Source organism: Cervus canadensis, chromosome 3 (assembly GCF_019320065.1).
Source record: "Cervus canadensis isolate Bull #8, Minnesota chromosome 3, ASM1932006v1, whole genome shotgun sequence".
Lineage (NCBI taxonomy): Eukaryota > Metazoa > Chordata > Mammalia > Artiodactyla > Cervidae > Cervus > Cervus canadensis.
The window spans coordinates 62,345,515-62,359,356 of NC_057388.1; the positions used below are offsets into that span (position 1 = coordinate 62,345,515).

Sequence of the window (13,842 nt, forward strand, 5' to 3'; positions counted from 1 at the left end):
ATGCTACACCAGAGAAGCTGTTTTCAAGGTGTATGCTACTAGCGGTGCTTCTTGTGTGGTAATGTACATACAAATCGACTGGGCCTTTTTAAAATGCAGTTTCTATTTGAAAGGAATGGCTCCCACTCCAGTATTGTGGCCTAGAGAATTCCATGGACTGTACAGTCCATGGGGTAGCAAAGAGTCTGACACGGCTGAGCAACTTTCACTTTCTTTTCTGTTTCTGTAAGTTTGGGATGGGACCCAAGATTCTGCATTTCTAATAAGCTCACAAGTAAATGTAATGCAACTGGCCCATAAAATGTACTTTAACAAGGTGGTGAGCATTTAGAATGTGAGCGCTAAGTGGAGAGCTCTGGGCATTTTTGCAAATATTACATCATTTAATCCTTATTAAAACTTTCTGAGGTAGGCTTAATCACTTCCATCTACAGACACCTAAACTCAAGCTCACAAATTAACAGAGAAACACTGATGGCAGAAGGGAAATATATGCCCCCTGGTTAATTTAGTTAATGAAACCCCTTTGACAGATCTTTCCATACCACAATCATTTCCTATTTTTAGATACCTTCTTTCAGCAGGAAAACACTAGCATCATAACCTGAGAGCTGTCAAGTTTACATCTCAATGCAAAAATGGGACTGCAAATCACCTAGCAGAGAGAGTACCAGGTGTGATTCTCAAACCAGCATCATCAGCAACCTGAAAACTTGTCAGAAATAAACACTCTCAGGCCCCATTCCAAACTCACTGAGTCAAACACTTTGGGAGTGGGGGTGATGCCCACTAAAGTTTGAGAGCCACAGAACATCAATGAAGGATTAATGAAACAGAAGTCAAATTACTGTGAAATTAATTTAGGAGATACTGAATTAAAAGGAGTAAACCAAATTTCTTTATAAAACTTCCTTGGCTGCAGAACTCTCTCTTCTAGGAGAATCTTATGGGACCAGTGTTTTAATATGATTAAACTCTCAAGGATCCTGTCCCAAAGCAGATTTTGCTCCGTGGGGCTGAGGGTTAAGGGCTAAGGGCATACACCCCAAGTCAGATAAACTTAAGTATGAACCTGAGCTCTGAAAGAATAAGTAACGGTAGACAGGAGTAGTAACAGTCAGAATAGCAATGATAATGACACTGCTACCAGTTCTTCTCTGTTTATAAAAGGTATACACGTTTTACTGTAAGAAATATATGACAAAATGTAAGAAATTCCTACTAGCCAGATAACCAATTTTTAGTGTATGGATATTACCTTCTGGTCTTTTTTCCTTATAGGCACATACATACACAAATTTGGTAACAAAATTACCAAAACAAAACCTTTACCACTTTATACCTAATTTTGTAGTTTCCAAAACAGTCTGTCCACTAGACTATTCTTCCTGAGGACAAAAGTCGTTTTCACCTTTGCATTCCCAGTACTAGAAAGCCTACCTAGCTTACTGCAGCTGGCATTGAGTATTTTTTGACTGAGTGAATAAGAAGAATCAGATACACAGACTGTGCATGATAATAAGAGAAGAGTTTAGGTTTCTTCCATATTCAATTTTAAAGCCAACTAAACACAAAAGACATCTTTAAGTCCTGTCCATCGGCTTATAAAAGTTCAGTCACACTTTCATAATATAAGAAATACTTTTTCTAGTGCTTGCCACATTATAAAGCTGCTTTCTTTAAGAAGCCTTAAGACATTAAGTATGTGGATATATAGCAAAAGCAAGAATAATGTCAATGGAACGACAGACAATTTGGTCCCCAAGGGACCTCAATTTTCTGTGGCATAAGCTTGTCAGATTTCTCAAATTCCTCTAGAGCTCTTGACTCCGAAAGAGGAAGACTGCTTTCAGAACACCAAGGAATAATGCTGACAGAGCTACTTTACCACCCCCTCTGAAAAAAGTGAAACCACCTCCTTCTCTGAACAAGCAACAGCACGCGCCTTTCTACAAGTATCATTATGACTCTCTTTAGCGCACTAACCTGCAAGAGGATAGGCCTCTAGGTTGCTGTCCTAATCATTTGTTCTTATACAGCAAATTTAATTACCCTTTTGGAATTTGTAAAAATGGGAATTGTCTGCATTAGTATATTCAAATCCAAGGCACGGACATAGCTGTTTTCTTAAGCTTCATTATTCTTTAGTCTATCCTAGAAACTGAAGCCCAAGAAAATGAAAGATGAAGGTCATAAAACAAGCTTTATTGACCTCAAGGTAGAAGTTGTTCTCACCATAACCAATGACCCTTCCAAAAATATCTAATATATCAAAAGTGAATGCAGCTAACCAAGTCCCAGATTGCTTTTAAGAATTTTAGTTAGGCCCTTTAAGAATACTCTTCTCCATATATACTAAAGGAATCTCCAGGCTGAGGTTCTGTCTTCCTAGTCACCCTTTCTCAGTCCATGTAGCTTGATACATGCATCATATAAAAAATGAGTAGATTCTTCTCCTGTTCTCATCCTTGGTGAATACAGAATCCATGTTCAAGATTCAGTACAGTCTGTCTCACTGTCACAACAGCCTTAAGAACTCCCTTTTCTGGTTCTTCTTGCATAAGACTGGAATTTCTACTAACTAGCTGTTACTTTGGATTACAGTTACATTGTACACAAAACTTAGGATCTTTGACTCATTTATACTTCCTGATTTATATACCAAAACAGAAAACATAAGAAGAAAGAAAATTGGATGCCTAGCTACTGTCTACTTAATTTTTAAAAGATTTAGACTAAACCAAAAACATAGGAAATAACCAACTCTTTCATCTTTGTTCAATCACTTCTTTTTTTTTTTTTCATTTATTTTTATTAGTTGGAGGCTAATTACTTTACAATATGGTAGTGGGTTTTGTCATACATTGACATGAATCAGCCATGGATTTACATGTATTCCCCATCCCGATCCCTCATCCCACCTCCCTCTCTACCCAATCCCTCTGAGTCTTCCCAGGGCACCAGCCCGAGCACTTGTCTCATGCATCCCACCTGGGCTGGTGATCTGTTTCACTATAGATAATATAAATGTTTCGATGCTGTTCTCTCGAAACATTGTTCAATCACTTCTCTACATTCCTTGGACAAGTTACATTTCTCCCATGTTCAGAAGCACTGATCCTAAAAACAAAGCTTCCCGAATGCTGTCCTCTTCCTAAGAACTGACAACTTGAAGAAACAATTAACCACTATATCCCACTTTGACATAGTGAATACCATCTAAAACATTTATTATCATTCAAAACCTTTTCCAATCAGATAATTTAAGATTAAAGAGTCAATAAAGTTTAAGGATAAATTTAAGCATCAATTTTAAAATTAAATTTCTCCTTTATTTGAGGTATTCACGCACTCAAGTATCCTACCATAAATCCATCCCTGGTTAAACACTGTGGGTATTCTCAGGCTGTGTCCACACGTTAGAGGACAGTGTTACCACAGGGAGGGGGTGGCATGAAAGGGACAGAAAAAATGGGAGTGGCAAAAAAAGTTTCATTAACCTTTCCAATGTCTCCTATTTTTAACTTTACAACTACCCCAAACCCTCAACTACCTGTAATTATGACTCCATTAAATTCAAGAAGAGACAAACCTAATGTATGATACCGTTGTGGTTCAGCTGTGAAGTCATGTCTGACTCTGCAATCCCATGAACTGCAGCATGCCAGGCTTCCCTGTCCTTCATTATTTCCTGGAGTTTACTCAAATTTATGTTCATTGAGTGGTGATACCATCCAACTATTTAATCTATGATAATAGATGGTATAATAGATGACACAATAATCTATGATACTAGAAATAGGTAATATTAATCATCTCTAAGAAGTACCGTGGGAATGACTTGGAAGGAGTGTAACAGAACTTTTGGGGATAAAGAGAGTGTTTCCTACTTTTGACAGTGTGTTGGTTACACATGTATTGTCAAATCTATTTGTCAAAACTCTTTAAAATGTAAATTAGGATCTGTGCACTGCAACATATGAAATGCATGTCCAGTCACCTGTCGTCTCGGACTCTTTGAAACCCCATGGACTATAGCCCACCAGACTCTTCTGTCCAAGAGATTTTTCAAGCATAAATTCTGGAGTGGGTTGCCATTTCCTACTCCAGGGGATCTTCCTGACCCAGGAATTGAACCCATGTCTCTTGTGGCTCCTGCATTGGCAGGCGGATTCTCTACCACTGTACCACCTGGGAATAAGTAAAAATACAGCAAATGCAGAATTGTAATTCATCTAACTTCTGATGTTCATCTTCAAATAACCAAAGAAATTTCTCTATATTTATGAAATGCAAATGAGTCAGTGCTTGTGAAGTCACTTTTCTAATCCACAAATTATCACATAAAACAGTATTAGTTCTATATTTAAAGAGACACTAAAAGTGGTCTATAATATTAAGTAGTCCTCATTTAAGTTTTCTCTTAGGAAACTTTTCTAATGACATTCCTCTGAACAATTCTTTACATGGGAAGATGGTGGAAAGAGTGAAACGTGGGAATTAACTGAGATTTAAAGGTGACCAGATGCACTGCTTTCGAAGATGCACTGCTTCTGAAGGTGTGTTATAACAGACAGGAAATCTGAAAAATTCCAAATCAAGACCTTGGAGGTCTCAGACCAGAGCACGCCAAAACACCAGCAAAGCAGCATGCTCCTTTATCAAATGCCATGTCATCCAGGTTGCCTAAGATGCAGTAAATCGTACAGCACAAAAAATGCTAAGTTTTTCGGATACTTCCCTGGAAAAGTAGCATATATTTAAAAGAAGTGACCTGCTTTAACTTCTCACCAACCATCTCCCTCAACCATCTCCAACCACCCACAAAATATACTCAAACTGATCAACAATGTTTGCAGCATTTCAAATGCTTATGAAAAAACAACTATTAAGTACAGGATAATTTTATTTGTAAGACAATTTTATGATTGCCACATTTGTATAGTCCACATTATACCTATTTTCTTTGGCTCAACAATTCAGTTTACATATATTTACTTTACACAAGTAAAAATATAACATCTCTCTGGAGCAGTAAGTTTTTATATACGATTTAAATACACAATAATTTTAGTGATCATTAGCTGTGTTCTCAAACACAAAATGTACTTGAAAACACTGAATTTACAAAGTTAACCTTCTGATTAACACAGTACATGCGCTGTAAAGCTTAATCCAGATATTCAAGGGAGATTCATGGCAACAGAAAACACATATATAAAAACTAAATATATGGATTTTTTTTTTTTTTTGCAAAATCTGAGAAGTTGAGAAAAGTAAAGGACATGGTCTTTCTGAAGAGGGTGGGAATGAGAAGAGGGATATGAGTCTTGAATGTTTTAATTTTTGATAGTAGTTCAAATGTTAAAAATATAAAGATATACGGATTAAACCTCACAATACCACAAAACAAGATTTATTCTTATCCTGATTTTAGAGGTGAAAAAACTAAGGTATGGAGTGGTTAAAATAACTTGCTTAAGGTCACACAGTGTGGATGGACTCAACCCAGACAGCCTGACTCGAAAACATAAACTCCTCCCCATGATAACAGAACACAGCCGTCTCATTCTGAGAGTGCATTCCATCTCCTTCACTTTGGTGACTGATAGGCACACAACTTAAATCAGAGTCCTCTTGCTACAGCTGGAGGAAAACATTCCCTTCAGGCCACTAAGATGACATGTAGATGGAAGTAACCATGAGCCAACATGCCATCACCTTAAATAAAGCCTATACACAATATAAGAGGATAAAACTAGGTAACAAGCAAAATGAAAACGAGGGTGTGGGTGTGCATGCAGAGTACATAATGAGAAAAGCTGGGCTGGATGAAGCACAAGCTGGAATTAAGATTGTCAGGAGAAATACCAATAACCTCAGATATGCAGATGACACCACCCTTACGGCAGAAAGTGAAGAAGAACTAAAGAGCCTCTTGATGAAAGTGAAAGAGGAGAGTGAAAAAGTTGTCTTAAAACTCAACATCCAGAAAACTAACATCATGGCTTCTGGTCCCATCACTTCATGGCAAATAGATGGGGAAACAATGGAAACAGTGACAAACTTTATTTTTGGGGGCTCCAAAATCACTGCAGATGGTGACTGCAGTCATGAAATTAAAAGACGCTTGGCTCTTTGGAAGAAAAGTTATGACCAACCTAGACAGCATATTAAAAAGCAGAGACATTACTTTGCCAACAAAAGTCTGTCTAGTCAAAGCTATGGTTTTTCCAGTAGTCATGTATGCATGTGAGAGTTGGACTATAAAGAGAGCTGGGCACTGAAGAACTGATGCTTTTGAACTGTGGTGTTGGAGAAGACGACTCCTCCCGTGGTGTTGGTGTTGGTGTTGGTGGAGGAAGACCGTTCAGAGTCCCTTGGACTGCAAGGAGATTCAACCAGTCCATCCTAAAGGAAATCAGTCCTTAATATTCATTGGAAGGACTGGTGCTGAAGCTCAAACTCCAATACTTTGGTCACCTGATGTGAAGAGCTGATTCATTTGAAAAGACTCTGATGCTGGCAAAGACTGAAGGCGGGAGAAGGGGACGACAGAGGATGAGATGGTTGGATGGCATCACCAACTCAATTGACATGAGTTTGCGTAAACTCCGGGAGTTGGTGATGGACAGGGAGGCCTGGCATGCAGCAGTCCATAGGGTCACAAGAGTCGGACACAACTGAACTAAACTGTGCATGCACATACAGAATTTCTCAATTTCAGCTCCACAGATGCTGGTTCCTGAACTTGGTCCTTTGAGTCTGTGAGTTATTGTTAGGACTCTTCCTAATAATTTTAAAGAACCAAACTGCAAACAAACTACAGTTGACCCTTGAACAATACAAATTAGAACTGTGGAGGTCAAATACTTGGACTTTTTTCAATAGTAAATACTCCAGTACACCATGAATTCTAGCAAACTCCAAGAGTTAGAGGACAGAGGAACCCAGCATGCTGCAGTCTACTGGGTGGAAAAGAGCCGGACATCACTTAGCAACTGAACAATGACAGCACACCATCTGCAGTTTGGTTGAGTCCTCCATTCCTAACCATGGATACAGAGGAACGGCTATTTCAGAGAAGGGGCTACAAGTTAAACTGGACTGCCCAGAGCACCCGCACCCCAAAGCCCCATGACATTCAAGGGTTGGTTGAATATAAATCCTCTACATCTTATCTAGTTGACTCCACTTTCAAAAAGCTAGATATCCAGAGTCTAGCAACTCTTCACCAACTTCAGTGCCGTGACTCTGTCCTGGTCACTTATCTCTTGCCAAGGGTTTTGCACCTTTGCTGGACTCTTGCTCTCTAGGGCCTACTCCCACATGTGCCCAGAGCAATCTTTTAAAAGCCTAAGTCAGGTTATATCACTCTCCTCCTCAAAAAAAATCTGCAATGCCTCCCCATCTCTCTCTAAAACAAAACTCTAAAAACCACATCAATGGTTATAAGGTGGTTCATGCCCCCCATCCTAGTCCTTATCTACAACCCCCTGCACTCCAACTACACCAGTGTCATAACTGTTCCCAGAACACACCCGGTACTTCGTTCATTACAGTCAGACCTAAGCACCTTTCTAGTTACTGTTCCTTCTTCCTGAGTTTGCTATTCCCCTAGAGATTCTTCATGGCTTGTTTCTTTAGTTTCTGCTTGAATGTCACCTTATCAGAGAAGTTATCCCTAAAACCCTATTTAAAATAAAAACAAGTCTATACCCCATGATCTCTACCCTTCCACTCCCATTTTTCTGCATCACATTCAAAACCCTCTGAAACACTGTATATTGATATTTTACTTGTTTGTTTACTGTCTCCCCCAAGTTTAATATAAGGCCTATGACAGTGCTGAGATTTCTCCACTTCTACATCCTTAGGACAGTGCAAGGCAAAGTAGGTCTTCATCAAATATTTATTGAATGAGCTCTGGAATACTGGGCAGTCATTAAAAATAATGCTATAAAGAATTTTAACATGATAGAAGAAACTGATTAAGCAGAAAGAGCATTTTATCAAAGAATATGTAACCAATGCATCAAAAAAGAAATCACAAGGGAAATTAGATAATATTTTTAACTGAATGTTAACGAAACACTTCAAAAACTGTGGCATTCAGCTAAAGCAATTCTTGGGAGAAAATCTGTAGCCTTAAAATCTTATATTAGAACATCCAAAAGATTTAAAAATCAAAAGGATATACAAGAATGACCTCCAGATTTTCTATCTAAAACATATATATGGGAAAAATAGACATCAACATTTTATTCTGGTTATTTCCCATGGTGATATTAGAAGTGATTTGCAATTTCTTGTATATGCCTTTCTGTATTTTCCACATTATAGCTTTCTCTAATGAACACATTTTAATAATAAAAACATTTTAAACAACTTCTTTTCCTTGTGCTTTAATTGTAATCACTGGCCTCCTGCTCTGCCTCTCTCTCAAAATTCTTGCTCCCCAGGAGTCTATGCTTGTGCCTCAATTTGTATCCATCCCTCAGTAATCTTAATCACTGTTCAGCTCCATTTACAAAATGCAAATTGACAATTTCTCAATTTTTTTTGTAATGTCCTAAACTGGAGACACATTTCCAAATGCTTAAAAGATGCTTCTAGATAGAAATCCTCAAAATTTAACAAGCCTAAAAGGACTCATTATCATTTCCTAAAGCTTATTATTTTCTTATTTTTAATATTGGTTAATGACATCACCACACACCCCAGTTCCCAACTCTATCAGTTCTATCTTAGAGAAGTCAAGTATCTAATCATCTCAAATTCAACTGAGCACCAAGCAGGAACAAGCCCCATGTTTGTATACCTGACAACTACAATGGCCAGCCCCTAGAAAGGGATCGATTCACACTAATTAAAGCAATACTTAGCATCTACACTATTGTAACTTCTTCCAAGTAAACAGAAAATTCAAAAATATGGTTAGAACAGTTGCATGTTTAGCTGGTTAACCTAAATCTATAATCAGTGTGGGCACACGTGATTCCTGCCTCCTGATACTTAACACCTTTCCGTCATTCCCTCCCCCTTGAGTATAAGCAGGACCTGTGACTTGTTTATAACCAATGGAACGCAGCAAGGGCCATGAGCTGAGTGTGATTACGTGTACATATTTACATAAGAGTGTAGCACCGGCCCATCTTGCGAGTCTCTCCTTTGCTGGCTTTGAAGAAGCTGCCAACAGCTTAATAACCATGAGGAAATGAATTGTAGTATTTAATAAGCGGCATAGAAAACTACCTGCAACTGAATACAATCATAACCTAAGCTATTTCTGAACTCTGTTCATACAAAGGGCATGTTTGTTCCAATTTCTAAACACTTCAATAAGTGCAGAACAACTTAATTCATTAACACCACCAGTCAAGTATGTACATATATGTAAAATTAATTAGGAAGTATTTTGCTACATATAGCAATTCCTATACTTCTTTTTTAACCTATTTGCTAATATACCCAATTGTGCAGGTACCCAGAATACATACTGGGTATAACCTTAACACAATTCTTATAAAAACTGAGAATCAGTGGTATTGGTAACCAGAAAATAAATAAGTGGTTACCAGGCAAAGTAATCCAATTGGAGAGGTCTGGGGGACTTGCTGGAGACACTACCTGTTAGTAAAACAAGGGAGCTTGTACTGGCTTTGCAGTCAGCAAAGCATCAAAAGTACTGAGGTCAGGCAGCTGCTCTCTCATCAGACGGTGCCCATTGCCCACAAACCAATCCTCCCTTCGGCACCCGCTCACCCTGCAGGCAAGAAAACTCAAAATATTCCCAAAGCAGAAACTTCCACGACAGAGCCCAAACTTTAGCACAACAAAGTAACTAGAGTGTTTTAGGATTACGTGAGATTACAAATGAGAAAAATTAACCACAAGAGTTCTTGATTTTTGGGGGTGGATGGGGGAGGAGACGGGTGACAGGATGGTGATTAATTAGTCATTTTTCTGAAGCAAACATTTCTCTTCTACCACACGGTAAGTTTTCAACTGAATAATAGAACATTCAGGAATAGAAAGCAGATTAATCACAATATCCCCAATTCAAATATTCCAGCACTAAATACTAGTAAGAGTGACTGAGCATAATTCAACACAGCTAATTAATGCAGATAATCTTAACACCTTAAAACCCACATCCGTCCTGAAGATTGAGAAATTGGCCTAGAACTACAAATTTTAACATATTCAGTTTTAAGCAATGACAAACTTCTTCAATAAAAGGAAGCAATTGTTCCTAAGTAACAGGAGGCACCTGAATTACAATCACACACCCTAACTTAAGCCAATCAATTAGGAGGTAACCAAAAGCAACCCAGTACCATCAATAAATTGTCTAGATTAATTCATCTCTCCGTCTCACTTCCAGATTCAGAGATACATGAGGACCCCACATGACTTCTCTAGAAATGATCTCCATTGACTGGCATAATTTTATAGTCTAATTTACCTTCGATATCCTTGCTGGATCATTAAACACTATTTTACCATCCATCATAATTGATGTTACAAACATTAGCAACTTGATAGTGAAAAAAGTGTAGACATACACTAAAGCCAAGAAAATCCTAAGATACCATCAAGTTTTCAATATTAGACTATTCCCTTAAAGACCTGTTTTAAAACAAAGGTGATTAAATTAAAAAAGGCTTTTATTCACTGTAAAACTTTTGTTAAACTCAGCACTCTGAAAAGAATAAAAAAAGAAACCTACTTGATCTAAAAATTCCTGTATGTTTTATAATCATACTCTGATATACAACTCAGTTCTAAGAATTCTAGGAAACTTCTGTAAACTGAACATAAATTAAGTACCTCTCTTCTGTTTCTCTAGAGAGAATTAAATAAGAGTGAATGTAGCCAAAATACATGTCCCAAAAAGAGCAAAACATAAAACCAACACAGAAAACCTCATTTAATTTGGTAATTCATTACGCTGGAACTAGTTAACAATTCAACTTGCCAGACTTCTAAATTTTTTTAAAGTGATATTGTTTAGATTTTCCTGTTCTATAAGGGAAAGATAATTTTGTATCTGATTAGTACCATGTTTTCCTATTAGGAAACAGTAACAATACAAACATCAATTAAAGTTCTATAAAATTACAGAAATAACTTTCCACTAATTTAGAAATAATCCTTTCCTCAACTTTCAGATGGGAGTTCCTTTTTATTGGCCCAAACATCTGCACAATTTCTACCTGAATAAATTACTAAAAAATTAAGTCAACATGGAGTAATAATGAAGTCCAGTTTTTAAAATAACATTCAGGGACTTCCCTGGCAGTCCAGAGGTTACGACTCTGCCTTCCAATGTGGACGGTGCAGGTTCGATTCCTAGTCAGGGAGTTAAGATCTCATGTGCCTTGGGGCCAAAAATTAAGAATGTAAAACAGAAGCAATATGTAACAAACTCAATAAAGAGTTTAAAAAATTAAAAAGCAAAACAAGATTTATCATCTGGTTTCCTAAATCTCAGGATGATGGCAAACAGGGTTCTATTAAGTTTCCCTAATGAGCCCAACTACTGAAATACAGATAAAAAAAATCTCATTAAAGCAAATGCTGCTAGAAAGATGCTTTTTCACTCTCAAGTGTATTCCATCTCCAAGTCTTAAATGGGATTTAAGGTACTGGCACTTCGATCTGTTCCTATCATTTAGAAAGAACAGGTAATTTCTCTGATTCTCTTCCAAGTTTTCTCAACTATGGTTCCTCATCTGAACTAACAAACACAAAATTATCCCAGTGACTGTTTTCTCAAATTTCCTAAGAATGATACATAACTAGAAACATTCCAAATGCACAAGAGACTAGTTAACTAACTGCACACAACAGATACTTTTAAGACATTGGGGATCCATTCTCTACAGAGACTTGGTTAGGAAACCCACAGTTCTCATTGTCATGTGCCTCCACTAGGCCCCAATCATGCTAATCCCTAAAATACTAAAAACGGCTAACGTGTACAAATCTAAGAATTCAGAGAAGTAAACAGATAAATGCTTTACTTCTCCAACTTTCAGCAACTAGAGCTTCTTCACCTGCTATTTCATTAAGAATTGATAGCACAGGTGTCAACTATTTGCCCCCACTCCCAGATGAAACATTTTAAACCCATACAGATAAACTTTGTTAAAAGAAAAAAAACAGTCCTTTAAAAAAAGTTAAGCCATCAGTATACCAAAGAAGTTACTAATCTGATGAACCTTTTCCTATTCCCTTTCTTTAGCAAGCTGTTATACATAACTACATGCAAATTTTAATCTTAAGATAAACATATTTTTTTAGGACTAGCTTAGCCTTTATTCTTGCCACTAATCTCCCATTCTTAAGAAACTGTCTTTTGTTATTCTTCGATGTGGTACTACAGGACCTTCAGCTGTGTTAGTTATGAATCACAAATCACAGTACAGTCAGCACTAGTTCTTTCTCTCAAAAAGAAATGTTTTTTTTAAGGGCCAATCTTAAGAAAAATCAGTATTTTTAGTTACAAAGAAAAAATCATTTTATAACAAGTAATTAAAGTAAAGGTGATTAAACAGTTGTTTTCTATTTTGAATATGCAAAGCGGTATTAAAAAGATGGGGGGAACTAAACATCTCACCCCAATTTTTAATTTGTGCTAATGTGAATATTGACAGTACAGAAAATCAGAGCAATTACATTATTGAACATTTCACTTTACCAACTGCCTGCTCAAATTTCTCACATTTATAAACATGAGTAAAGGAAGCAGAGAAATAGAGAAGATGGTGTTTTCACTACTCACCTGTGCTCAACTGTAATTGTAGGTAATATCATGATGTATAAAGAAAGAAATGATATGGAAATACTTATCTTCTATTGTCTGCATCTCTAACCAGATTTAACTTCTACTCTTCATGAACTGGGAAGGGAGTGTCTTAATTCATTTACCATTAACTGTTCTGAAGGAAAGTAGAAACCATAAAACACAACTGAAGAGGTCGAATTTGCTTTCCTCACATCAGGGATACCCCTCCCCCGTTTCTATCAATTCAAAAAGACAAGCCGTTTTGCTACTAAAATTTCCATTTTTCACAGGGTCTTTCTTGAACCCTAGCGAGCATAGCTTTTCCAAAACACCTGGGCTTTTACTGCATCTTGTAGGCAGAGTTGTAATGATTATTGGTTTCTTTCCTTAAGAAACAGATCTCAATTTTTTAATGCTCTGTCCAAATTAAGCAGGACTCACATTAATCATTATCTAAAGCAGCAGTTTCCTAAGGTTAAAAATATACTTTTCATTAACACATTCACCCAATTAAAGCGTACACAGTAGGTAGGACTACCGACACAAGACTTGAGAATTACAGTTCTACATTAAGTTACTCCAAAAGCGACAGCTCTCTTCTTTTTCAAACACTCATCTGTTCATTTGAGACTCTGACTTTTGGCCTTTAAAAACTGCTCACCACCGGAGTCACCAGATACAACCACATTTAGCAACGGGTCCTGACTTCCTGCTACTAAAAACCACAAACACCAGGGTTATTGCGTTTGTTTTTAAAACAACATTTGCTCCCTTCACCTCCGGGAGCAAACAAGGGCTTTCTGTAGGAGAGAGCCACGAAGAGGTGAGGGTGCACGCGGGGTTCAAAAACCAAACACTGGGGTCCCGCGGTAGCGGCGCTGCAGGGGTTAAGAAGCGCTCTCTCCCTCTGTCTTTCCCTCCCAGCCCCAAGAGGGGTGACCCGGCCCGGCCGCGCGACGAACCCCCGGCGCTCAGGCTGAAGGAGAAAAGGAGAAGGGTAAAAATAAGCGCAGCCGCGGCCCACGTGCCGCCCGCGGGAGCCAGAGAGG

At 37.8% G+C, this 13,842-nt stretch overlaps 1 protein-coding gene across 2 annotated transcripts in view; it reads right to left on the bottom strand.

Moving 5' to 3' along the window:
* The window catches only part of ZNRF2 (zinc and ring finger 2), an 84,910-nt gene that overhangs the window by 70,598 nt on the left and 470 nt on the right, over window positions 1-13,842 (bottom strand). The window lies entirely within an intron of this gene.